The 26455-nt window shown below is 39.8% G+C and overlaps 1 protein-coding gene and 1 long non-coding RNA gene across 3 annotated transcripts in view; one reads left to right on the top strand and one right to left on the bottom strand.

The window, feature by feature from the left end:
* dcma (syntaxin-like domain-containing protein decima) overlaps positions 1-26455 on the top strand; it is an 88107-nt gene that overhangs the window by 39586 nt on the left and 22066 nt on the right. The window lies entirely within an intron of this gene.
* LOC149502928 (uncharacterized) lies at positions 1784-26392 on the bottom strand. 2 transcript variants are annotated; one of them, XR_016323134.1, is made up of 4 exons: positions 23431-23734; positions 22546-22647; positions 18474-18622; positions 1784-3506 (listed from the first exon to the last, which is right to left on the bottom strand). It is a non-coding gene; the product is annotated as an uncharacterized LOC149502928 (long non-coding RNA). The 2 variants fall into 2 exon arrangements; XR_016323133.1 differs by lacking the exon at positions 23431-23734 and adding an exon at positions 26170-26392 and having other exon boundaries at positions 1876-3506.

Here is a 26455-nt window from a genome sequence, read left to right as displayed (position 1 = left end):
TGTTGTATGTAACAGATGAATCAATTAAATAATTTTTTGTTTCGTTTTTTAGAAACTGCTTTTTAAAATTACTTATTTTAGAAAAAAAGAAACGAACCATTTATAGAACGTAGTACTTATAGAATTTTACTTCCGAAATAGTTTCAAGCCGTGGATGCTTTCGAAGGAATTCCTCTTTGCACTCCTCAACATTCTTAAGTCACGAGACCGCATTCAAGCTGATAACGGAACGTGAACTAGATTCACTTCCGAGAGCACAAACACAAAATTATACAATTCAAGGAAGTTTTATTTCAAGAAAGTTCCGCGCTTCGTTTACTATATATCCTTCAGTTATGTTTTATTTTATTACATGAATTAATAAGCAACGCGCAGTATACAGCTCATTGTGTTCTGTAGATGTCAGGAAGTAAACGGCGCCAATCGCTTTGTGAGATCGAAGTCTAAATGCATTGTAAATAATTGTCAACATCATAGCGCAATGCATACATCATAGTACTGTAAAAATGCATATTTAGTTTACAATAGAAAAGTAAATATGCGTTTTAATACCGTATATACCGTATCATATCGTATTCGGGAACTGCGAATACTGTAAAAATGCATGTTTACTTTTCTATTGTAAAGTAAATATGCATTTTTACAGTTTACAAAGTTAGTTACAAAACCTGAATTTCACGACGTTTATTTGATAAGCAAACTTTTATACTATTAAAATTCATTTCAGGGACGAAGACTGGAGTATAACACATAATATAGCACAACTTAAGCGTGCAAATGCTTATAGAGGTTTCCCCTGGGTAAAATTAAGATTAACTTTCCAAATTACCTTAAACTACTTACAGGTCAAATTGATAAACGTGGAAACAGTTTGTACAGGAATACGAACGAATAAAAAGATATTTACTTTGAAAGTAATAAAATCCTTGAAAAATTTTATTTCGACATTATGATCGTTTTAACGGAAAGGGTACAAGCAAGATTTTGATAAATTTCAGTCAATCAGTACGAAATAATCCGTTGCTAATTATAATCTAAGGAAGCTCAGAACAACAAGCCACTTAATACAGAAGCTCTAACCTAATTAACTTCAACGCAAAGGTTTCTTCACCTTTGAACGTGGTTACGTGTTGAACTCACTCACACAGAGGAACACACAGTCAATCATAATTCAGTTGCCGACTCACTATAATTTATATTACGTAAAGTGCTAATTAAGTAACCCATATTCAGTTCAGTTCAGTTTCATAAGCAGAGCTCAAAAAATCATGTTAAGTTAACTTAATTAACCAGTTAAATGCTGTTAAATTTATTTTTATAATTTTTTGCAAAACAGAAGAAATTCTGAAAGGCAATTTATGAAGTTGTTTTAATGTTGTTTAAGTAAACTTGTGTCATTATGTTACCACTCAAGGCAGGATGTTTATTACAAGAGTGTACAAACAACTAAATCCAATATTTTGATAACGAAGCATTTATTCTCTCATAGATATTTTTTGGTGTATTCGTTTTAAGAAACACTTGCGTAAGTTTTTAGGAATGGTCTTCTAGCATGGTTACAAAATCATGACAGGATCTACAATATAGGAAGTTTCCTTGAAACATATAAATAACACGAAATCGTCGCGGCCTAAAAGATAAGAATGCCCGATGCATGCATATCGAGTGATGCAACTGTACCGGTGTTCGAATCCCGCAGGCGGGTACCAATTTTTCTGATGAAATAAAAAACTTATTTAAAGTATATAGTACTTAAAAAATGTTCACGAATTACTTCCGGGGTGAAGGAATGACATTGTGTAATAAAAATTAAACCCGCTAAATTTATAATTTGCGTTATTACTGGTGGTAGGGCATATTGTAAGCCTGCTCGGGTAGGTACCACTCTGCCTATTTCTGCAATGAAACAGTAATGCATTTCGGTCTGAAAAGTCGGACAGACGTGCTGTAAAAGGGAGACTCAGAACTTATGTCTCGTGGTGGGTAGCGTCGTTTACGTTGTTGATGTCTATGGGCTCCGGGGACCACTTAACACTAGGTGAGCTCGTTCACATGTCTAAGCAATAAATCAAAAAGTATGTGCAAAAAAATTAGCTATCATTCTAATATTGATAGGAAACAGTTCGGAAACTAACATTTTCGTTTATTCCTATTCCAGCCAAACGCTGAACTAAAGCAATATATTTTCTTTGTCGCTTTTGGGAATACGCAAAGTTTATATGAAATTTTATTGCTGCGGTACATATGTATAAAGTAGAGGTGTTTGCTACGTTACAAATCTAATACTGGTATTCTCATAGCCCTAAACCAGAATTTTCTCGTGTTATGAATGACAGAAACCCACGTAACTAAGATTAATTATAAGTTTTAATGGAGGTCTAATAACGGCTAATTAACTAGCCCGAAATGTAGGATTAGTAAAAGTTGACAGGACGGTTAAGCAACATTTTTTTGCTCATGAAATGAGTAGCCCATGCGTGCCCATAATGTGTTTACTCATTGTGAGCACAAAAGCAACCAAACATTTTTTTAAGACGGCTGACGTGCAGCTTCTTAGAGTCAAGAAGGCTCATTGAAGCGTTTGTTTTTGTTTGTACTTGCTGTTTACTTGCCTTAATAGTTTGGAAGTTGCATTGCTGTTCTAACTCGAACTTTATCCTATGACTTGATTACAGATTAACTTTCATTGTGGTTGTCGAAAAGGTAACTAATTTAATCAAATTATTGTTAACTTAATCATTAACAACATTAGCAAAGAAAAAATAGCACTAATAAAAGTTTACTTACTATAAGTAATTTGGCGTTAAATGACCTAATGAATTGCTGATTGAAATGAAAATAAAAAAACTATTACTAAGTAGATAGTTGACATGATTTATTGGATAAAAATTAGTTTGGTTAATAAATCAGCTAAATGTAAGTTTTGTATTTTTTTTTGTTCATTATTTTGTTTTGTCCTTTACTCGCTTTATCCACAGTAAACCAAAATCACAAGTCACGCGAGCTTTGACATTTCATGCCACGGAACCTTTGTTTCATGACATGCATCGGTCATTTTCATTTCTTTATAAAATACATTTACAAAAATATGATATTTGGCTTTGCTACAACGTATATCTACATACTACTTTATCATGAAAGTACAAAGAAAAGATCAGTAATACACAAAATGTTTGTTATTCATCCAAATTTATTTTATCAGATTTAAAGTGTGCTCCTTCAGAAGTTATGTACTTACTTCAAAGAGTAAGTCAATCATCAAAACATCTTGAAATGGTTTTTCGGATTTGAGTTCAGTTCACGCCGCGAATTCTCCTTTATGTCAAGAAAGAAGTCGGCTGAAGCCATATCTACTGAATGAGGTTATTGCACCATGGTATTTGTTGAGTTCTTGGTCAAAAAATTCGTTTACAGTGATGACCTTGTGCGAAGACACGTACATTATCGTGGTGCAAAACTTATGAATTTTCTTTCCACCAATTTGGCGTTTTCATCAAATTTGCCCTCTAAAAGAATAAAATTGTTTATTAACTGTTAAACCTTCTGAAAAGAATTCCGAGTACACAACACCGTGATAATAAAAAAAAACAGTCAACATGACTTTGACTTTTCATCGACTTTGGCATGGTTTTTCCAGTTTCAATTCAGCGGAAAGACACCACTCCGAAGCTTGTTAGTTAACTTTTGTATGTCAAACTCGTAAATCTATATCTTATCACCAGTTACTTTGCTTTTTATCAATGTTGGGTTAGAATTGATTCTTGCTAGCAAATTCTCAACTACTCTTTCCTATGCGATTGAGTTTGTGAAGAAAACTTAGGTCTTTTGAGACTAGCCGAGCGGCAACATAATTCATACTCAAGTGATTATTTAAAATGTTAAGGTTCGACTCGTGAGACACAGAAAGTTCGGCGGCTATCTCTCTCAAACTTGAATGAGGATTTTCAGTCACTATTTCATTCACTTTTGCGATGTTAACTTTAGCTGCAGAGGTTGATGGCCGATCAGATGTAAGTCTTCCATCATATCTCGACCGCTTTAAAACACTTTTTACCACTCATAAGCACGTGTTTTTTATAAAGTCGATTCAACGTAAGCCTTCTGTAGCGTTTTCAGTGACTGTGATCACGCAATTCTATTTTTTTATTTTATAAAAGCTAATAGAAACTTTTATTAAATTTCGACGCTATTGACTACTTCGAAATTTAACAAGATGCATAGGTATTTAAATATTTGAATATAATTATTATAATGAGAGGTAAAATAATATATGATAAGGGGGTTTTGAATAGAACAGTATATAAATATAATATATAACTTTATATGTAAATGAAAGCAACTAAGATGTCATGTGTAAAATTGTAAATTTGTAAATATTTAATATAATGTTTTGTAAAATTGTAAATAGAATATAAATGTTTTATAATCAATGGAAAACACAGTGCATTAAATTATATTTAAGTATTATTAAATTTTTTGAGGCTATAAATAATTTCATTTAATGTATCATAAATTTACTCAATGTTTCCTTTTTTTTTCTATTGACGAAATTGCAAAATTTAAACCATACCCTTTGCTCGATGTTTTTGTCCATTATGATATACGCAATACACACAAGTTACGATAAAACTAAAAACAGCACTGTATGATTTTTTTTTAATCTGGAACCATAAACAATCAATTAATCTATTCCCGATACTTTTCTGACTTAATGTGTTTATCTCAAAAATACATGCATTTCACATTTAACTAGATATGATATATTAATTGAGTTAATTTCATGCTTGTAATAGATATAGGCGTTTTAGTTGCATATAAATTTGGTTTTGCGAACGAAAACAAATATTAGTACCCGATGTGAGTAGTCACTGTCGTCCGGCATCATTGCGCCACTTTGACCGCCCTCTTGTCGTGGCCGCTGGAAACTACGTACCCGATCCTGTAGACCGAAAGGTAAACAGTCGAAGTCGCCCAAAACACGTCATTACGGATCCTCCCGATCCATTAACGGTGCTTTTAGGTACCACAAGCACCAGTCACCGTCCTCGTCGAACCCGTCGCTTGCGACGAAGGGCTCGATGAGCGAATTAACCCATAGACACAGCCCACTGAGTTTCTCGCCGGATCTTCTCATCGCGTTTCTGATCCGGTGGTAGATTCTGCGAAGCACTGCTCTTGCTAGGGTCAGTGTTAGCATTACTCCGGTTTGAGCTCCGTGAGCTCACCTACAAACGTTAGGGTGAAGCTGAAATAGCATCTCAAGGCTATCAGCATAGGTATGAAAAAAAAACAACAACTGTAATGTAAGGGGCACAGCCAAACTTCTACCCTAGGACCACTTTTAAATCTCGTATGAAAAAAGACAAGTCAAATAATCTTATATTCAGTATTGCTAGCTAGTAGGGAATTCCACAGCCATGGGTTCTGGAAACCGTTTAGCCGCAGCTCATAAAAAATACTTGCTACTCGTTTATAAAAGAATGAAAAATAGCCAATAAAAGAAGTTTTCGCTCGCTCCGTTGGTCGGTTTCTACTCCCGCAGCTTTAATTCACGTTTTATGTTGGCCGCTGTGAATTCTTCATGTAGCCCCAAATTAAATTTTGTAAGAAATATGCCACTACCAATCGCCATTAGCTCGACTCTTTACATATCATTCACAGTACGCACCTGTTTAGTTTTCTTTCTTAACGAGACAGAAAAAAAAAACGAACGAACTAAAGTTCCACGTAGTCGTGTGTTTCTAAGATTTGTGTGTTAGTTTTCGAAAATGTTGAACTAATGAATTCGTTACCAATTACATTATTTAAGTATCTATATATTAATACGTGAAGCAAAAACTTTGTATCCCTTTTTACGAAAATTTCGCTGACGGAGGAGTATGAAATTTTCCACACTTATAGAGAATATAGAAAAGAAGTGCATAATGCTAATATTTTTTTTAAATAATGCATAAAAGATACATTAAATCAATAAAGAAAACATTACACACACTACATACCATGTATTTGACGCACACACGCATGCATAATATTTATTGTCAAACTTTTGTTCTTGACGTCTGTTGTCAAATTGAGAATAGAATATGGTTTGTCTTTGTTAATATTTTTTAATAGTGTAGTCTTGGCGAAATTTGGGATTATAGAAGTATAAAATACAATCATAATAGTGTACAAACTTACAATTCCAATTAATTATAGTCGAATTTCGACTATTGCGACTTAACGGCCGTCTGGTGTAGTGCTAAGTAGTGTGTAGTGGTCACTACACAAGGGGTCGCGGGTTCGAATCCCGCCAACGGAAGATATTTGTATGATAAATATAAATGTCTTTTCCAGGGTTATGGATGTCTATTAAATATATGTATGTGTATAATAAAAATCTTACATTTATATCCGTTATCTGGTACCTGTAACAAAAGTTCTTTACGAACGAACTTATCACGGGACCAATTAACGTGGCGTGATTGTTAGTAAATATTTATTTATTATTTATTATTATTATTTATTATTGCGGGACCTCTAGTTTTGTATTCTTAGGCAAACGAATCGTAAATTTATTCAACAATTTTATTTAAATAGCACAACATGATCAATCGATTCGCATCATAATAAATAATTCAATATGATTATTAATAATTATGTATTATATTTTAAAGTACATAGTAAATTTATTCATTATAGCATTATGCATTTAAGACCTGCAAAAAATTTAATTAACAAGATACCTATATATGAGTCAAAGCCGGCAATCTGACTTTTGGACAATGATTGGTAAATCAGAAAAACGAATTATTGACTTTGTATTCCATTGGCAGTCACAAAACTCTTCGGAACGACATCTTAGATAAATAACAGGTTAACTATTAACCTTTATTTAGTGCAGGTTTTGAACCGTATTCTTTGAAGGAGACGATTATATTCAAATCAATCTGTATTGACATATCAATAAATTTTTTTTGTCCAAATGCACCACCTTTGATAATAGACGACTCATATGCAGATGAACGATTAAGTATCACAAGGTCGTTATCGGTGGCACATGTAGAATGATTGGTTCTTGTTGTTTGATTTAGATGACCTGGTTTCGAGCCCCGCATCACCTATCGTTGCTCTTTTCTCGGGCGATATTTGTATTGTTTAATATATACGGTTAGTTCTGCCGCTTTCAAAATATTTCGAAATGTAAATTTCGCTCAGATGTTTGTTTTCGCTGGCTCATAATATTCATTTACATTTACCCACATAATTTCCACTCACTTACGTATTCACAACACAAGCGGGGCTTAATGTACACAATTGAATGAGAACGCTTTTAAATTGTATTACTTCAGCCGTTAAAATTAACGATTCGATGCACAATTTGAAAATATTTAAATGCCTAATAAGCACACATATAGTACTAATTTTTTTGAAGTAACTCGAACCTCTAAATTTTGTGATATACTTAGTCTGTCTTTCTTTATTCTGATTTCTATTGGTGTACTGAACATATATGTAAAATATATTTATGTGATGTGAAAAGTCATGCGATGAATGCAATTGGAAATGTTATTCGAAAAATATAAATACTTATATAATACATATAAGATGTCGTTAACCACTAAGAATGGATATGGTTCGCAGCACGGCATATTTCTTTAAAAATATTAACTTATAGAACTCCAATACTTGAATGTTACGATTACGAAGGATGATGTCGTATAGTAAGAACCCCGAATGCTTCGATTCAGAATTTTCCTAAGCTGAATGCTACGTAGAGAATTCTTCCAACCTTTTTTCATAACAAAATTTTCTACATATTTAAGGCGTTTTATTGGCATTTTCGGCCAGCAGCATATTATAACATGCGTGCCATTATGTCTACACAGTAGGGCCATTAAGTTCTGTTACTAATTAGAAATTTCTGACGAGAGCTCGACTCGGCTCGAAGTTCTGAACGTTGTTGAACAGGTTTGAAAAGTTCGTATTTTGTAACCAGGCGTAAAATCCAGTTGGAAACTCCACAATCTTTCACAACTGGTTAGAAGGTGCTCTCTTAATATGCTTTGAGAAAAGCATCTGCAAAGCTATATTTCGTCGCTTCTTGGTAGGAGACCCTCCATCAAACTATTACGATTTTTTTATGGAATTTTCGAGGCTTTTTTAGAATTATCGGCATAGTTTGCGAATTTGTTTATTGCGAATTTAATTTTTTTTATTCATTACGTTTACTTACATCTTTGCATTTACTTAAATTTTGTGATCAGTGAATTAGCCGCGGGAATGTCATCTAATTACCGTTCGGTGTGTAAATGAAATGTTTAAAATGAAAGTCGTTACGTTAGAAACGTTACGTAAAATGCTATGGCAAATACATCTATCCTCGAAATAAATACGTTTTCAGTCGAAAAGTAATTCGCACTTGATTATTTTGTTTGGCGAGTTGCGTGGGTCAGCATCATAATGGGTCACGTTTGAGCTGCCGCAAGCGCAATTAAGCGGAGTCGAGCGACTGTCGACGAACCGATTCGCGCCCGATTGCACCCGCTCTGTGTCCGCCGACCCTAAATCAACGGTTTCACTCTATTTCATCGGATTGTATTGACAAATGGAGTCCACGTGTAAGCTTCAATATGTGCGATATTGTGTTTGTGTATAATACCTGCATTCGATCGGTCCGCTTTGGAAACTTGACATGTGCAGATGTAAGCGGATATTTATAGAAAATTTACTGTATTATTGCTCGGATCTCGGTTTTGGGTTACTGGATTCCATATATGTGATGAGATGATACAATCATCTCGTTTTTACCATCGCACCGCCCGCCACCGGAGTAGAGTTCATCCATACTACCTGGAGCCACTGCGGTCATCCACAATGCGTTTCCAGAGGTGTTTTTTTTTTTGCCACGTACCATCCGACTATGAAATGAGCTTCCCTCCACGGTGTTTCACGAGCGCTATGACATGTCCTTCTTCAAACGAGGCTTGTGGAGAGTATTAAGCAGTAGGCAGCGGCTTGGCTCTGCCCCTGGCATTGCTGAAGTCCATGGGCGACGGTAACCACTCACCATCAGGTGGGCCGTATGCTCGTCTGCCTACAAAGGCAAAAAAAAAATTACGTATAACTAAGTAACTACATGCATTTGGGGGTATACGACATATCTTCCACTGAGCTAGCGTAATTTCTCAGTAGAAGCCGTCCTGGCCTAAAGGATAAGACGTCCAGTGCATTCGTATCTAGCGATACAACGGTTTTCAAATACCACTGGCAAGTACCATTAATTTTTTTTTTTTTTTTACAACATTCTCGCTCACGACTCGGTCGTGCGCGGACGTGCTTTCCGATCCGTGGCCCGCTTGCGAGCTGCGTCTCTGAACTCACAGCTGTGCTCGACAGTGTAGTGACCGTGAATACATCGTGCTTACAATTCGGTAGTGCGGACGTTCCGATCCGTTGGTTGCTTGCGATCTGCGTATCGGAGTCCATTTTTGTGCGCTAAAGTGTTGTAACCGCGAACCCACCCTTACCAACTGCCTTTTTCAAGGCAAAACCAATCGCTACGATCAGGCTTCCTGTGGCACTCACAGGCTAGCGATTTCCTAACCCTTCCCAAAACAACAGTCTTTTTCAAGACTAGACCCCCGCTCGCGATTCTGCCTGCTGTAGCATTATACAGCCCGAGCGGGTTCCTTTCCTTTTCCCCGCCGATTGCCGTTTTCACGGCATAGGCATTCCCCCCCCCCTGCTCCTTGCTGTCCTGCAGCACAGGGGGGTTACAAATCCTATCCGGGGCCTCGCCTTTCGGCGAGTTCAACAAAAGTCCCGGGGCCGCCCCCCCCGGGCAAGAAGACCGAAGCATGGAAGAACTCAGTGAAAGTGTTATTAGTGACAGTGATTTTGTCGGGTTCCTCCGGGAAAGGTACCCGACAATTAGGGCCGAGTATGTTAGATATAGGGCCTCTCGTGGCAATCCCTCTCCCCCCGCGTCCGTTGCCGCGTTTCTCAACCGTGCCTCGGAGGCACGCCGCGCGCCCCCCGCCGCCGCGTCAAGTTCGAGCGCACGTTCCCACGATGCGGCTCACATAGCGCCTAACGCTACCCCCACCCCCGCGTCCGCGTCATTTACGTCATCGCGCGCTTCGTCCGTCGCGACCTCGATCGTTTCGAGTTCAGGCTCCGATACCGAATCGGAGATGGATTTCGAATCCGCGTCAAGCCCTCAGCCTGGAACTTCGGATGGGTTCCAAACCGTAACGCGCGGAAAAAAGCGTACTCGTGCCGTGGAGTCCCGGAGCTCCACGACGAAGCAGACAAAATCCGCGACCACCTCCCGCCCGCAGGTAGTCGTGACACCGGAGTCGGACTCCGCTCGCCGCGTAACCCCGCCGCCGCGTCCCAAGCCCGCGCCCGCTCCTAAAGTAGCTGCCCCGCCCCCGCTGATTCTCCAAGAAAAAACCGCGTGGAACCGCGTCTCCCAGTCCCTTCAGGCAAACAAAATCAACTACACCCATGCGCGTAACGTCGCGCATGGGATTCAGATCAAGGTCGCAACGCCGGGCGACCATAGGGCCCTCTCTGCATACCTTCGAAAGGAGAACATAGGTTTCCACACCTATGCTCTTCAGGAGGACCGCGTCCCTAAGGAGTCCCTAAGGAGCTCGAAATAGACTACATTAAGGAGGATCTGACCGCTCAGGCCCTCCCGATAGTTAGTGTGCACCGGATGCACAGCGGGCGGGGCAAACAGCCCTATAACATGATACTCGTCGCGTTGGAGCCAACCCCGGAGGCCAAAAAGAAGATCTCATGCCTCTCGACAGTCTGCAGCCTATCCGGGGTCTCCATCGAAGCCCCCCATAAGCGTGGCACTACCGGGCAGTGCTACAGGTGCCAACTCTATGGCCACTCGGCGCGTAATTGCCACGCGCGCCCCCGCTGCGTGAAGTGCCTCGGCGATCACGCTACATTAGATTGCGTTAGAGATAGGGAAACCGCGACCGAACCTCCAAGCTGTGTCCTATGCCTTAAGCAAGGGCACCCCGCGAACTAACGTGGATGTCCTAGGGCTCCGCGAAAACGTCCAACCCACCCGGCTCCGCGAACCGTCGGCCCAAAGACTTCGGCACCTTCAGTGCCGAAACCCGCCTTCGTGCCGGCTGCAGTTCCCACGGTCTCGGCGTGGAAAAAACCGCTGCCGTATACGAAGGCGGGAACGGAAACCGCACCCCCGCCCCCGCTCGTGACACGCCCCGTGCCCCAGCCCCTGCTCGCACCTCGCCCCGCGCCCGCGTTCCGTCCCCCGCAACCCTCTGCCGTCAACGACTTCGCGCTCGTGCGCGACTTCGTCACCGCGGTGAACTTCGACCGTCTGCGATCGTTCGCTGACGCTATCCGTAGGTCGGTAACCCCCGAACAGCGGCTCGCGGCCGCTTTCGATCACATGGACGTTTACGAGTCCGTGTCGCGTACGTTATAAAATCCTTACCGGTAATCAATGGCGCAAAAAGGTAGAGAAAAACCGTATTCCCTTACGTTAGCATTCTACAATGCTAACGGACTCGCGCGGCAACGCGATCAAATTTTCGAATTCCTCCGCGACAATCTTATAGATATCTTGTTAGTGCAGGAGACCTGTCTGAAGCCCTCGCGTCGCGACCCGAAAGTCGCGAACTACGTCATGGTTAGGAATGACAGACTCACCGCCTTCAAAGGCGGGACTGCCATTTACTATAGACGGGCCCTGCACGTTGTCCCTCTCGATACTCCCTCGCTCTTACATATCGAGGCGTCAGTGTGCCGTATCTCGCTGACGGGACACCAGCCGATCGTCATCGCATCCGTTTATCTCCCCCCGGACAAGCCCCTCCTGAGCAGTGACATCGAGTCACTGTTCGGCATGGGAGACTCCGTCATCCTGGCAGGCGATTTAAATTGCCACCACACTAGGTGGAACTGCCATCGGACAAACGTTAACGGTAGGCGTCTCGACGCGTTTATAGACGACCTCACCTTTGAAATAGTCGGTCCCCCAACTCCAACATGTTATCCGTATAACATCGCGCTCCGTCCGAGCACTATAGACCTGCAATTGCTTAGGAACGTAACTCTGCGCTTGCGTTCCATCGAAGCAATGTCAGAGCTCGACTCAGACCACCGACCTGTCGTTATGCAGCTCGGTCGCCCTCACAACCCAGTCACTGTTACGAGGACCATGGTGGATTGGAATAAGCTGGGCACGTGCCTAGCCGACGCCGCTCCGCCAATCCTCCCTTGCGGCCCGGATTCGAATCCATCCCCCGAGGACACCGTCGAATCCATAAACATCATTACCGATCACATCTCTTCCGCGATCATTAGATCTTCAAAAGAAGTCGATGTGGAGGACAGCTTCCACCGCATCAGACTGTCCCCCGATCTTAGGAATCTCTTAAGAGTTAGGAACGCGGCAATCCGGGCCTACGATCGTCTTCCCACGCATTCAAACCGGATTCAGATGCGTCGTCTACAACGCGAAGTCCACTCCCGCTTAAGCGACGCGCGAAACGATAATTGGCATAGTTATCTAGAACAACTCGCGCCCTCCCACCAAGCATACTGGCGACTAGCTAGGACTCTCAAATCCGAAACTACCGCTACTATGCCTCCCCTCATACGCCCTTCAGGCCAACCACCGGCATTCGATGACGATGACAAGGCTGAGCTGCTGGCCGATGCACTGCAAGAGCAGTGCACCACCAGCACTCAACACGCGGACCCCGAACACACCGAGTTAGTCGACAGGGAGGTCGAGCGCAGAGCTTCCCTGCCGCCCTCGGACGCGTTACCCCCCATTACCACTGACGAAGTTAGAGACGCGATCCACAACCTCCAACCTAGGAAGGCACCCGGCTCCGACGGCATCCACAACCGCGCGCTAAAACTCTTGCCAGTCCAACTGATAGCAATGTTGGCTACAATTTTAAATTCCGCTATGACGCACTGCATCTTTCCCGCGGTGTGGAAAGAAGCGGACGTTATCGGTATACATAAGCCGGGCAAACCGACAAACGAAACTTCTAGTTACCGTCCGATTAGTCTCCTCTCGACGATAGGAAAAATTTACGAACGGCTCCTTAGGAAACGCCTCTGGGATTTTGTTACCGCGAACAAAATTCTCATAGACGAACAGTTCGGATTCCGCTCTAAACACTCGTGCGTACAACAAGTGCACCGCCTCACGGAGCACATTCTGATAGGACTAAATAGGCGTAAACAAATCCCGACCGGCGCCCTCTTCTTCGACATCGCGAAGGCGTTCGACAAAGTCTGGCACAACGGTTTAATTTATAAACTGTACAACATGGGAGTGCGAGACAGACTCGTGCTCATCATACGAGACTTCTTGTCGAACCGTTCGTTTCGATATCGAGTAGAGGGAACTCGTTCTCGTCCCCGTCAACTGACCGCCGGAGTCCCGCAAGGCTCCGCGCTCTCCCCGTTATTATTTAGTTTGTATATCAATGATATACCCCGGTCTCCGGAGACCCATCTAGCGCTCTTCGCCGATGACACGGCTATCTACTACTCGTGTAGGAAGATGTCGCTGCTTCATCGGCTACTCCAGATCGCAGTAGCCACCATGGGACAGTGGTTCCGGAAGTGGCGAATTGACATCAACCCCACGAAAAGCGCAGCGGTGCTCTTCAAAAGGGGTCGCCCTCCGAACATCACTTCGAGCATCCCACTCCGTAGTAGGCGCGCAAACACCTCCGCCGTTAGTCCCATCACTCTCTTTGGCCAGCCCATACCGTGGGTCTCGAAGGTCAAATATCTAGGCGTCACCCTCGACAGAGGGATGACATTCCGTCCCCATATAAAAACGGTACGCGACCGCGCCGCGTTTATACTAGGACGACTCTATCCAATGCTTTGTAGTCGAAGCAAACTGTCCCTCCGCAATAAGGTAACTCTCTACAAAACTTGTATACGCCCCGTCATGACGTATGCAAGCGTAGTGTTCGCTCACTCAGCCCGCACCCACTTGAAATCCCTTCAGGTTATTCAATCACGATTCTGCAGGATAGCCGTCGGAGCCCCATGGTTCCTTAGGAATGTGGATCTCCACGATGACCTGGAGCTCGACTCATTTAGTAAGTATCTACAGTCGGCATCGCTGCGCCATTTTGAGAAGGCGGCACGACATGAGAACCCTCTCATCGTAGCCGCTGGAAATTACATACCCGACCCAGTAGACCGAATGGTAAACCGTCGACGTCGCCCAAAGCACGTCATTACGGATCCTCCTGATCCATTAACGGTGCTTTTAGGCACCACAAGCACCGGTCACCGTCCTCGTCGAACCCGTCGCTTGCGACGAAGGGCTCGACGAGCGAACTAACCCATAGACACAGCCCACTGAGTTTCTCGCCGGATCTTCTCATTGGGTCGCGTTTCCGATCCGGTGGTAGATTCTGCGAAGCACTGCTCTTGCTAGGGTCAGTGTTAGCAACACTCCGGTTGAGCCCCGCGAGCTCACCTACAAACGTTAGGGTGAAGCTGAAATAGCCTCTCAAGGCTATCAGCATAGGTAGGGAAAAAAAAAAAAAAAAAAAACATTTTTCTAAATGTAATACCCACTTACCAAATGCTCACGATTGACTTCCGCTGTGAAGGAATAACATCGTTTAGTAAAAATCAAACCCGCAAAATTATAATTTGCGTAATTAATAGTGGTAGAACATCTTCCGTGTCCCGCAAATACTATGGTTATGAGTTTTAATATATGAGATAGAAACTATAAATCTGATGCTAATGGTCTTAGATTTATGTTTATTTTTTAAAGAAAAAGACTTCCTATTGCAGGTAAATGAATGAATGTGTGGCTGTCGCAATCTCGCGCCATGCCTTCGAAAGTATGAGGTTTTTTTTTATGGCTTTGATGGGTCGACGAGGTCAAGGCCCACTTGGTGTTAAGTGGTTACCGGAGCCCATAGACATCTACAACGTAAATGCCGCCACCCACCTTGAGACATGAGTCGTAAGGTCTCACTTTTTTTTTAACCGTACAACGGAAGCTCCGCCCTTCAAACCGAAACGCATTACTGCTTCACGTCAGAAATACGCAGCGTGGTACCTACCTGTGCGGACTCACAAGACGTCCTACCACCAGTCCAAGGTAAGAAATATTTATGTGCCGTAGCTCATATAAATCACAAACTGATTTCTTCAGTTTTCGCTATTCGTAAACATAAACAAAAGTACTTGACGACTTAATCTCGCGTTTATTATTTTCATCTATCTATCTATATATATAAAAATGAAACCCGTTTTCCGTTGTCACGACATAACATGAAAACGGCTTGACCGATTTGGCTAATTTTGGTCTTGAATTATTTGTGGAAGTCCAGAGAAGATTTAAAAGGTGAATAAATATGAAAATGCTCGGAATTATATAAAAACAAACATTTTGTTTTTCCTTTGACGTGTCCCGTATCGGACGGATTCCTTTTGAAAAGTTTATGTCTTTTATTCATCGATTGAGGCACTACGAAGTCTGCCGGGTCAGCTATATATAATAATTAATTACCAACGTTGCGAACACTTTACAGTATTCGCGGTAATCTGTAATTTTCGCAGTAATCTGTGTACGCTTCGTTAAATAAATAGCGGAACAAACGTGGCTAAAATTAAATTAATTTGACTTGTAGCTAGGTATATCACAGTCTATTTCGTATGGTATATTTTAAACGCCCTTACATATGCATATAAACCATATCTAATAGGATGAAAGTATATTATACTTCGCGGTTATATTATAGCTCGTCATGATTAATGTGACCATATTTTTTTCGCGTCAAAGCGGAACGCCTACGGAATTTCGTATATAAATAAATATGTGCATATAATAATATAGGGCATGTCTGGGTAAGATCTAATATTGAAGTGCAAAATAAAATTTTATTAATTATTATTTATTATGGTATCTTACCCTCACTGACATCTTAATTCTTACACCAACTTGCCCTTAAAATAATATTTATAAATAATTTCGCAACAAAAAAAGACTTTTCTACAGCAAAATTAGTTACTTTAGTATGTATTTTGTAATATTATTCTATTCTGTTTCTATTTCTGCCGTGAAGCAGTAACGCGTTTCGGTTTGAAGGGTGGGACAGCCGTTGTAACTATACTTGAGACCTTAGAACTTATATCTCAAGGTGGGTGGCGCATTTACGTTGTAGATGTCTATGGGATCCAGTAACCACTTAAAACCAGGTGGGCTGTGAGCTCGTCCACCCATCTAAGCAATAAAAATAAAAAAAATAAAAAAATACAATAAAGATTTGGGATAAGTAAGTATTCCTTTTTTTTTTATTGCCTTTGTAGGCAGACGGGCATACGGCCCACCTGATGGTAAGATTACCGTCGCCCATGGACTTCAGCAATGCCAGGGGCAGAGCCAAGCCGCTGCCTACCGCTAAGTAAGTTCGGTAAGTTTCTAATAAACACACGCACAACAGATAAATTAAAGCGGGACATTTTTGTTCTCGTTGGGGACAGCGGTACGGACAGCCTGAGAGCGGGACAATCCCGCCCAAAGCGGGACGTATGGTCACGTTAGTCATGACCCAAGAGATTAGAGCGCTGAGTTTCTCGCCGGATCTTTTCAGCGGGTTACGATTTTGATACGGTGTTGAATGAACGTATGAACGCAATCTGCTGCTCTTGAGTTCCAAGACCTCATTCGAAAATGGTCCATGGTTGTAAGCATACCCCACCGTTCTGGTTAAGCCCGACCTCGCCCACCGAACCTGATAAAGCTTAAAAGGCGTCCGGCCCCGCAGTAATCCAAGCTTAGATTCTTTGTATCTTTGTTTGTTTATTTTATTCCACCACCAAGCAAAATCTACTGGACCAAATGGCATCGATAGAGCTATTTTTGTTTAAAAGTATTGTGCAATACGATGATTATTCTAATTTGTTAGTAGAAGATACTTATGACCAACAAAATCAAACACGAAATCTAATCGAAATCGTCGAGGCCTAAAGGATAAAACACCCGATGCGGTTGTATCTTGCGATACATTGGTGTTCGAACTCCGCAGGCAGGTACCAATTTTTCTAAGGACCTACGTAAACTAACTTCAGATTAATAAACATAGTTAACTTACCGATTACAATAATTATAACTATATATCTTCGTGCTGATAGACCGGACAGAGTCTCGGGTATTTCTGGTGGATATCAACATTCCCTATGACGAGATCCTCGTGCGCGCCGAAGCAGATAAAAAGACCAAATATCTGGACCTGGCGCACGAGGTGACCGACATGTGGAGTGTGGTATCTACAGAAATAATTTCGGTAGTTGTATCGGTGAATGGTTTGGTCGCTAAAAGCCTCTCAAAGCATCTCGAGAGGCTTGGTGTCAACAAAAAGTCGGTGGCGGGCCAGATGCAAAAAGCAGTCTTGCTGTACAATACCCATATAGTTCGCCGGTTTTTCTCCCAAAAGTCCCTAACGCTCCTACCTCGCCGGAGTGTGTCCTGCCGTCTTCCCAGGCGAGGCAGTATGTGATACAAAAAATAATAATAATAATAAATATTTACTAACAATCACGCCACGTTAACTGGTCCCGTGATAAGTTCGAAAGAACTTGTGTTACAGGTACCAGATAACGGAAATAAATGTAAGATTTTTATTATACACCTACATATATTTAATATAAATCCATAACCCTGGAAAAGACATTTATATTTATCATACAAATATCTTCCCTTGGCGGGATTCGAACCTGCGACCCCCTTGTGTAGTGACCATGTCACTTACCACTACACCAGACGGCCGTTAAATCTATTAAAAATAACTATATCTTATAAATTCTGCTGGTTTGAATTTATAAATACCTCACTTTACTTTCTTCTTTAAAGCCTTTCGTAAACCTTAAAGGTAAGCCTATATTGGAAGGAGATATTAACTGCATACCATTAATTACTGGCATGCTTTTGAGTGATCTATGCGACACATGTGGCTTTGGTATCACAATTATAATTCATTTCTAGCCATCTATATAAGTTCTTTCTCTGTATACGACGAACATTTAAAATGTCATGGACAGAAGTGGAGGGTCGCGTTTCGCAGTGTCTGACTGAGCACAATAAGTTCAGTCAAGAGTTATTCTCATTTAAGTTAGTTGATTTGCTTTGTTTACAATCACTCAACATAACATCATAAATACATGTCAATCATAATTATCACAAATAAATATACGTACGATTGAAATGCAACCTCATGCAGGATACTGACATTTTTTGTTACAATTATTAATAGTATCAAAAATAGAATAGAAGCTCATTACGTAGGTTCCATTTAATGAATGCTATAAAATTTATATAAGATCATGGTAAATGGTAGACGAACTTCCAAATTACAACTTTTCTAGGTTTCTAGCTGGGTACTATTTTAGCTTTTACTATGTCCGCTTTCCAGGGAGAGAAGTCGAAATCTACATACCTGCGCCCTCTACTGTTTTCTGATTAAGCTCGTCGTAGAATCCAAGAATAGGAAACTTCGGGAAACTTCAACTTCTTCGTGCAGAGTATTTTGATGTCACTGCCGCTGAGGGTCCTGGCTACATAGGAGTTGCAGTGGTGCAGAGTAACCTGTAAAAACATATCACCACTAGAAAAACTATATAAAAATAAATAATAGTTTTAAAAAAACTAACAAAATACGCTTTTATAGAAAATCTAACTATAAAATAGAAAATAAATTTTAATAAATTTGAAATAAAAATAGTTACTGGTGGTAGGACCTCTTGTGAGTCCGCACGGGTAGGTACCACCGCCCTGCCTATTTCTGCCGTGAAGCAGTAATGCGTTTCGGTTTGAAGGGTGGGGTAGCCGTTGTAACAATACTGAGACCTTAGAACTTATATCTCAAGGTTAGTGGCGCATTTACGTTATAGATGTCTATGGGCTCAGTAACTACTTAACACCAGGTAGACTGTGAGCTCGTCCACCCATATAAGAAAAAAATATATATCTTATTGTAAAATAAGGGTGGGGTGCTTTTCAGGATATTATTAAAATAACCCTTCTACTCATATCTGTTCATAAAATATTTATAACTACTATAAAATATTTATACCATGCACCCCACGCTTTTTTTTACAATAAAATCATTTTTTCTTACACTATTTTTAATTCAAATTTATTAAAAAAAAGTATTTTTTAGTTGGATTTTCTATAAAAGCGTATTTTGTTAGTTTTTTTAAGCTATTATTTATTTTTCATTTCTTAGTTCAATTTCAATTTTTTCATATTTTTTTATACATATATTGAATTGTCATCGGTCCTTAATAAGTATACCAAATTTCAGGTTAATCCGACGTTTTGAAGGGGGTCAAAATAATTTTCAAAGATTCCGTTACATATACGTCTGAAGCTAATAAAAGCGTACTAATATAATATTTCACTCATTGTAGACATACATATGTACGGACAGACATTCAGAATAGCGGCGTTTACGTCGCGATATATAAACAATTCTCTAATGACAGCAAGACAAACTATCCACCTGTCTTTGTCCTTCTGAAGAAGAGGTCCGTAGAGATTACTCAACGGTAGGCAGCGGCTTAGCTCTTGCTGACGTCCATAGGCGACGGTAACCACTCACCATCAGGTGCTCCGTATGCTAATCTGCCTATGAGGGCAATAAAAAAATTTAAAAACTTAAAATCAAAAAAATAAGTAAGCAATCAATGATATTTTCCATTTAGTTTATATTCAAATGTATTCCAATCTTTCGCTATGGTATTGGCGCAAGTATTTGCAATAGCAGCCCTACTTACTAGAAGATTAGACGGCAAGTACGCGATATACTCGTAATAATGGAATGCAATCTATAAAATGATCTAGGTCGTATTGAAAGAAGATTCTAGTTCAATCTAGTATATGAGGAAGTGGCTGACCTTTCAGTTCGTGAAGGTATTAGCCATCTGTAGGCGTCGGATATCTGATCGTCGCATTGTGAAGCACTGAGAGTATTACGAGGACTTTTCCGGGACTGTTTTATAAGAATTTTCCAATACTAACACGCTAAAAGTGATTCTTAGTCTGAAGTCTTCATTCAAATTTTCATGGAAAGGGGAATGCGTGTTCAAGTTGATTTTATTATGAATAGCTGAAGCTCTTTAAGTCCCACTGCAGTACAAAGACTCTGTTCTGTCTCCACTTGTAGTAATTTTATTGAAACAATCATTTTATTCATCTTAAGTCTCTATTCATGTTTTTAAAACCAATTTTTTTACAGGTGGACGAGCTCACAGCCCACCTGGTGTTACTGGAGCCCATAGATATCAACAAAGTAAATGCGCCACCCACCTTGAGATATAAGTTCTAAGGTCTCAGTATAGTTAATATGATCAAATCATCTCAAAGATAAAGCTCTAAGAGCTGATGTTATTTTTTATTTTTTATCTAATTTAAACTCGAAGACAGAACGTATTTTGTACCTAAAAAAAATGCGTGTTGATCACATTTTATGTGACATATAAACAAAATTCAATCTGCTGCTACTGAATCATATATTTACGAATATTTGCGAAGTAGTATCAAAGTTTACGAGCACTCGGTGCGACACCCGCAGGCCCGTGCTAATATTGGATACACACAAACATCATCGATTTACCCTTGACCATAAATCTTTCCTTACAATTTTTTGTGTGCAAGTTGACCTCTTCATAATACGTATTCTAAATGCATAATATCATATTACTGAATAAGCAATTTTTTTAACATTCATCTATATTATTATTATTTTTCTAGATTTCCCCTTTCTCAGCCCAGTCTATCGACAGAGCCGGCAGAACTGTATATACGGGCTTTTGGCCAAGTAACATACAGTAGCTATGAGTTATTAGGCTAGTTTTTATTACGTGTAGTATTCTTCAAGCTGCAGGAACTTTCTCACTATTCTGCATGTATTTAGTATAGCTGTTTTTTTTATTTTTTTTTATTATAATATTATAAAGCTGAAGCTGAAGAGTTTGTTTGTTGAACGCCCTAATCTCAGGAACTACTGGTCCGAATTGATAAATTCTTTCAGTGTCAGATAGCCCATTTATCGAGGAAGGCTATAGGCTATATAACATCATGCTTAGACTAATACAAGCGGAGCACCAATAAAGAATGTTTCAAATCGGGGTTATTTTTACCTTTTGAGAGCTTCCGCTGCGTGCGCTGCAGAAACGGTTAAAGTTTCATTAAAATAATGAATGTATCACAGAATTGTTCCCGTTTAAAAGATCTAAAAAAAATCCGCGACAGCGTATGTCTATATGTCAAGGTTGGCCCGCTATAACGTTTTTTATGATAACCAAATTTGTTCTAATATAAAGCATTATTTGTAAACTATTCCACGCGGACGAAGTCGCGGGAAAAAGCTAGTTATTAATAGAACATTTTTTTCCATCTGAATTTATTAAGTAACTAGCGACCCGCCCTCGCTTCGCTTCGGAAACATTAAAACAAACATGAAACCAAAAAAATAAAATAAAAAAAATTTAAAAAAAAGTAGCCTATGTTCATCAGGGACAATGTCGGCTTCTAATGGAAAAAGATTTTTTCAAATCGGTCCAGTAGTTTCGGAGCCTATTCGAAACAAACAAACAAACAAATCTTTCCTCTTTATAATATTAGTATAGATAAACTTTAACGTACACAGCACAGCGAAGAGTAAATACCTATACAACTGAAATAAAATAAGAAACTAAATAAAATATACAACTATTGCTCATACATACAGAACGCAAATAATTACGTTTGAGAGCGACAGATGGTTTTACCAACTTTTTTGTTTTTCCTGTGAAAACTAGTTAGAATTAAACCAGAACAGCTGCTTGTCTGAGCAGTTGGTATTACTCATGTCTATTAGAGATTATCATTAGTCATTGGCTGATTAGCAGATGAGCCGCCCGAGCGTCTGACGCAGCGAGGCGAGGCGTATAGAAACACACTTCGGCATTATTCAATTGAATATTATGCTCTAGTATAAGCAAACACTATTAAATACCACGAAAACATTTCTTTAACGCCTTACTTAGAAGTCGTCGTGGCCTAAAGGATAAGACGTCCGGTGCATTCGTATTGAGCGATGAACCGGTGTTCGAATCCCAGGCGGATACCAAATTTTCCAAATTAAATACGTAGGTACCTACTCAACAAAATGTTCACGATTGACTTCCACGGTGTAGGAATAACATCGGGTAATAAAAATTAAATCCCCCAAATTATAATTTGCGTAATTACTGGTGGTAGGACCTCTTGTGAGTCCGCGCGGGTAGGTACCACCAGCCTGCCTATTTCTGCTGTGAAGCAGTAATGCGTTTCGGTTTGAAGGGTAGGGCAGCCGTTGTAACTATACTTGAGACCTTAGAACTTATATCTCAAGGTGGGTGGCGCATTTACATCGTAGATGTCTACGGGCTCCAGTAAACACATCACACCAGGTGGGCTGTGAGCTCGTCCATCCATCTAAGCAATAAAAATATTTATTATACGAATATTTTATTTTAAAATCTCACCTTTGCATTCTGCGTCCAGTGCATTTTCCTTGCTGCATATTTTCGTTCCATAATTTGACGAGGCAACTTTTGATTTCCCTTGGGCAGTCCCAGCCTTCGATACTAGAGTTATAAATATTTAATCGTATGAGTTGATCTCGTATTGCTTGTGTTATCAAACAAGCAAGTATTCAAGAACTAAAATATTTAGTTATATTTATGCGATCCAGTATAAACGTATTTTAGGGAAATATAATCCAAGAAAAAACTGTTATATTCCGCTAAGTTCTTATAAACAGGCAAAGATTTGTTCTGTTTGACATCGTCTTTATTTATCATTTCCGCCCAATGACTTCAGCCTTAAAGAGATGTAATGAGGTAAGTTTGAAGCTAACTGTCGCTGTTGGCAATGAATAAAAATTTTTGTAATCCATATTAAATAATTAATGTCATGACTTTAAATCTTCTTTTCGCTGTTGTTAAAGTACAGTTGTGTACGGTTTGTCCACACAACCCTCTGTTGTGAAAATGATAACAACTCCAATCTATATATTAATACGTGAAGCAAAAACTTTGTATCCCTTTTTAAGAAAATTGCGCGGACGGAGGAGTATGAAATTTTCCACACTTATAGAGAATATAGAGAAGAAGTGCACAATGTTAATATTTTTTTAAAATAATGCATAAAAGATACATTAAATCAATAAAGAAAACATTACGCACACTACATACCATGTATTTGACGCACACACGCATGCATACTATTTATTGTCAAACTTTTGTCTTGACGTCTGTTGTCAAATTGAGAATAGAATATGGTTTGTCTTTGTTAATATTTTTATAGTGTAGTCTTGGCGAAATTTGTGATTACAGAAGTATAAAATACAATCATAATAGTGTACAAACCTACAATTCCAATTAATAATAGTCGAATTTCGACTGCTGCGGTACCTCTAGTATTGAGTAATTGTTTATCGATATGGTTATACTGACTAGTGGCTGTTTATATGATAAAAATGATTATGCGAGTACGCGACGCCTTGCTGATGGCAGTACACGAACTGACTGGAAAATGAATGACTTTGATATAAAACGCATCCGTATGCAATATAATGTGCGCGCTTGCCCGTACAAGTTGAATAAAGCAATTATTTGTTTTTATTTAAACATACACATACAGAAACATTTTTTTATTTCGCTATGAATGACTGATTTGCAAAAAAAATATTATGAACTTTTTAGTCGGAGTTTTGAGTACACGTGTTAGCGGTTATATTGTGGACAGCGTAGGTGAAGGTACCTCGCGGTAACCGGACCGGTTCTTATCATGTATTTATTGTATTTGTCGTGAAATAAAAACTAATCTGAGGTGGAAACATTCTTTGTTTTTGTTTTTATTTTTATTTTTAAGTATATGTTATTTTGACTATAATATTAAAATGTCGTGGCGTTATAAAAAGGCTGTATTTGAATATACCTACCGGTGGTAAGGCGTCTTTTGAGCCTTTTTTTTTTAACGCCGGGGAATCCAGCGTTTTGTGAGCCCACACTGGAGGGTACTACAACCCACCTACTTCTGTCGGGAAGCAGTAATGCGCTTCGAGTTGAAGGATGGGTCAACGACTGTACTGTAAAAGTTAATACTTAGAACTCATGTCGTAAGATGGGCGGCGGCATTGACGTTGTTGATGTCTATGGTCTCCGATGACCGGTGGGCCGTGTTACTCGTCCACCAATAGCAACAAGTAATAAAAAAAATTCGTCAACGCAGTCGACGTAACTGTCCGTTTGGCCTATTGTCATGAATTTTTTATTGTTCCTGAGTTGATATTGGCTTTTATTACAACGAAACCGCCATCATTCTCGCCGTCATGTATAACTGCTTGTTAACACGCATCCTAGCAGTTTTGTCTTTACCGAAGCATACCTACATAATAAGAATTGCTACAAAAATAACCCAAAAATATTGTAGCATTAAAAATTAAAAAATATCCCTGAAATACATTAATTATATAAAAAAATCCTTAAAACACGTTACGATCTGCAATTGCGTAGAGATTTATTGTATCCTAGCCCAAGGAGCGTGTAATTGGAAGATTTTGCTTTCGTCGACTTAATGTAAACTTTCTGTAAAATTAAATTTTACTTTTCGTTATGAAGTTTTCGTAGCCAATTTTTTTTTATTTTTTTTTTGCTCGTTCCTTTTTTATTGCTTGGATGGGTGGACGAGCTCACAGCCCACCTGGTCTTAAGTGGTTACTGGAGCTCATAGACATCTACCACCCACCCACCTTGAGATATAAGTTCTAAGGTCTCAGTATAGTTACAAGGGCTGCTCCACCCTGCAAACCGAAACGCATTACTGCTTCACGGCAGAAATAGGCAGGGTGGTGGTACCTACCCGTGCGGACTCTCAAGAGGTCCTACCACCAGTTATGAAGACGAGTATACGGCCCACCTGATGGTGAGTGGTTACCGTCGCTCCGTCCGTCCGTCCATCGTCACCAATGCCAGAGGCAGAGCCAAACTGCTGCCTACCGTTTAAGCATTACATACATACACAAAGATCAGATATAAGGATCAGAAAGTGTAAATATGTACAAAGATCCACTATGCTGTTTGTATTGTTTTTTCTAATGAAATACGTACTTAGCATGTATTCACGTACGACTTCCACGAGTGATGAACGAATAACTTCCTGATGAAATCAAATCTGTATAATCAAAAATGTATAAATTTGCTGTAATACTGGTAGTAGGACGCGTTGTAAGCCCGAACAGCTTAGCATGTAAGTTCTAACATCCTACTGATTCGCACCAGAAGAATCAGTCATCAGTTTGGAGGGATAGCCATTGTACAATACAATTGAGATTTAGACCTCATATTTCTAGGTGGTTGGTGGTTGATGGATCATTTCAAGACATCACAACGTGACGCCGCCAATTGTGCTTAGGGGCTCCAGTAACATCTGAACACCAGGAAATAAACTAGTTCACGTAACGCACGAATAACTACTCACAATACATCCCACCTACAAAGGAAAAATTATTTGTTTGTATTATTATAAAGTCTTCACAAATAATACAGAAATTCTAAAATTATTTTCCTAGCCACAAGTATTTTGCCATAAGAGGAAGATATATGTAATCCAAGATACATGTAAGATATATCCAAGATATATGTAAATGGTAAACATATTACACAATTTTATATCAATTTATATTTATCTGTGAATATCGAGTATAATACATTAGAACGTATTTTATTTCTGGCACAGGAGAGATTTTTCCTTTCATAAATTTTACTTCGCTTTTCCGGAACACGTGCTAAAAGTGGCTTTTTCCTTTTGTGGAAGATATGTGTATATTAATTTATTTAATATGCGGTATATTACAAATTGGAAATCAATTAACATTCTCTTCTTTTTTTACCTATGCTGATAGCCTTGAGAGGCTATTTTAGCTTCTCCTTGACGTGTACATTCTCACTGTAATAGTGCTGTATGAAACGTCTAGTCACTCCAACTGCTAAATGAAAATATTCTACGAAAAAGAAAATGAAATCAATTTGGTTTTTAAATAAATTACACCTGTTTGCACAAACAAATAATAAATCTAGAGTTGTTTGAGTGATAGATTAGCTCACCGAATAATTTCGCTCTTTTCCCGTCCGACCTCACAACCGATCATAGCTTATATCTGATAGATGAACCACTCGTTGAGCCTGTTTATTTAGTCTTGCCCGCGCAACTCGATAAGTTTGTCTATGAAATTAATGTCTCGTATATCGTCGGCCATGGAAAATGTAATGCGTGTTTCTGGCAGTGTTTGTTTACGTGAACTTTCTGCTCCCCTAAGAAAACACAGGTGAAGTATTTTGTCAATCATTACAGTGCGGGAGTGCGCGGGCCGAGCGTGGCGCGGGCGAGTGC

This window comes from Bombyx mandarina, chromosome 05, assembly GCF_030267445.1.
Source record: "Bombyx mandarina strain Sakado chromosome 05, ASM3026744v2".
Taxonomy (NCBI): Eukaryota; Metazoa; Arthropoda; class Insecta; order Lepidoptera; family Bombycidae; genus Bombyx; species Bombyx mandarina.
The sequence above is the reverse complement of the archived record's forward strand: the minus strand, read 5'-3'. Positions and strand labels throughout refer to the sequence as shown.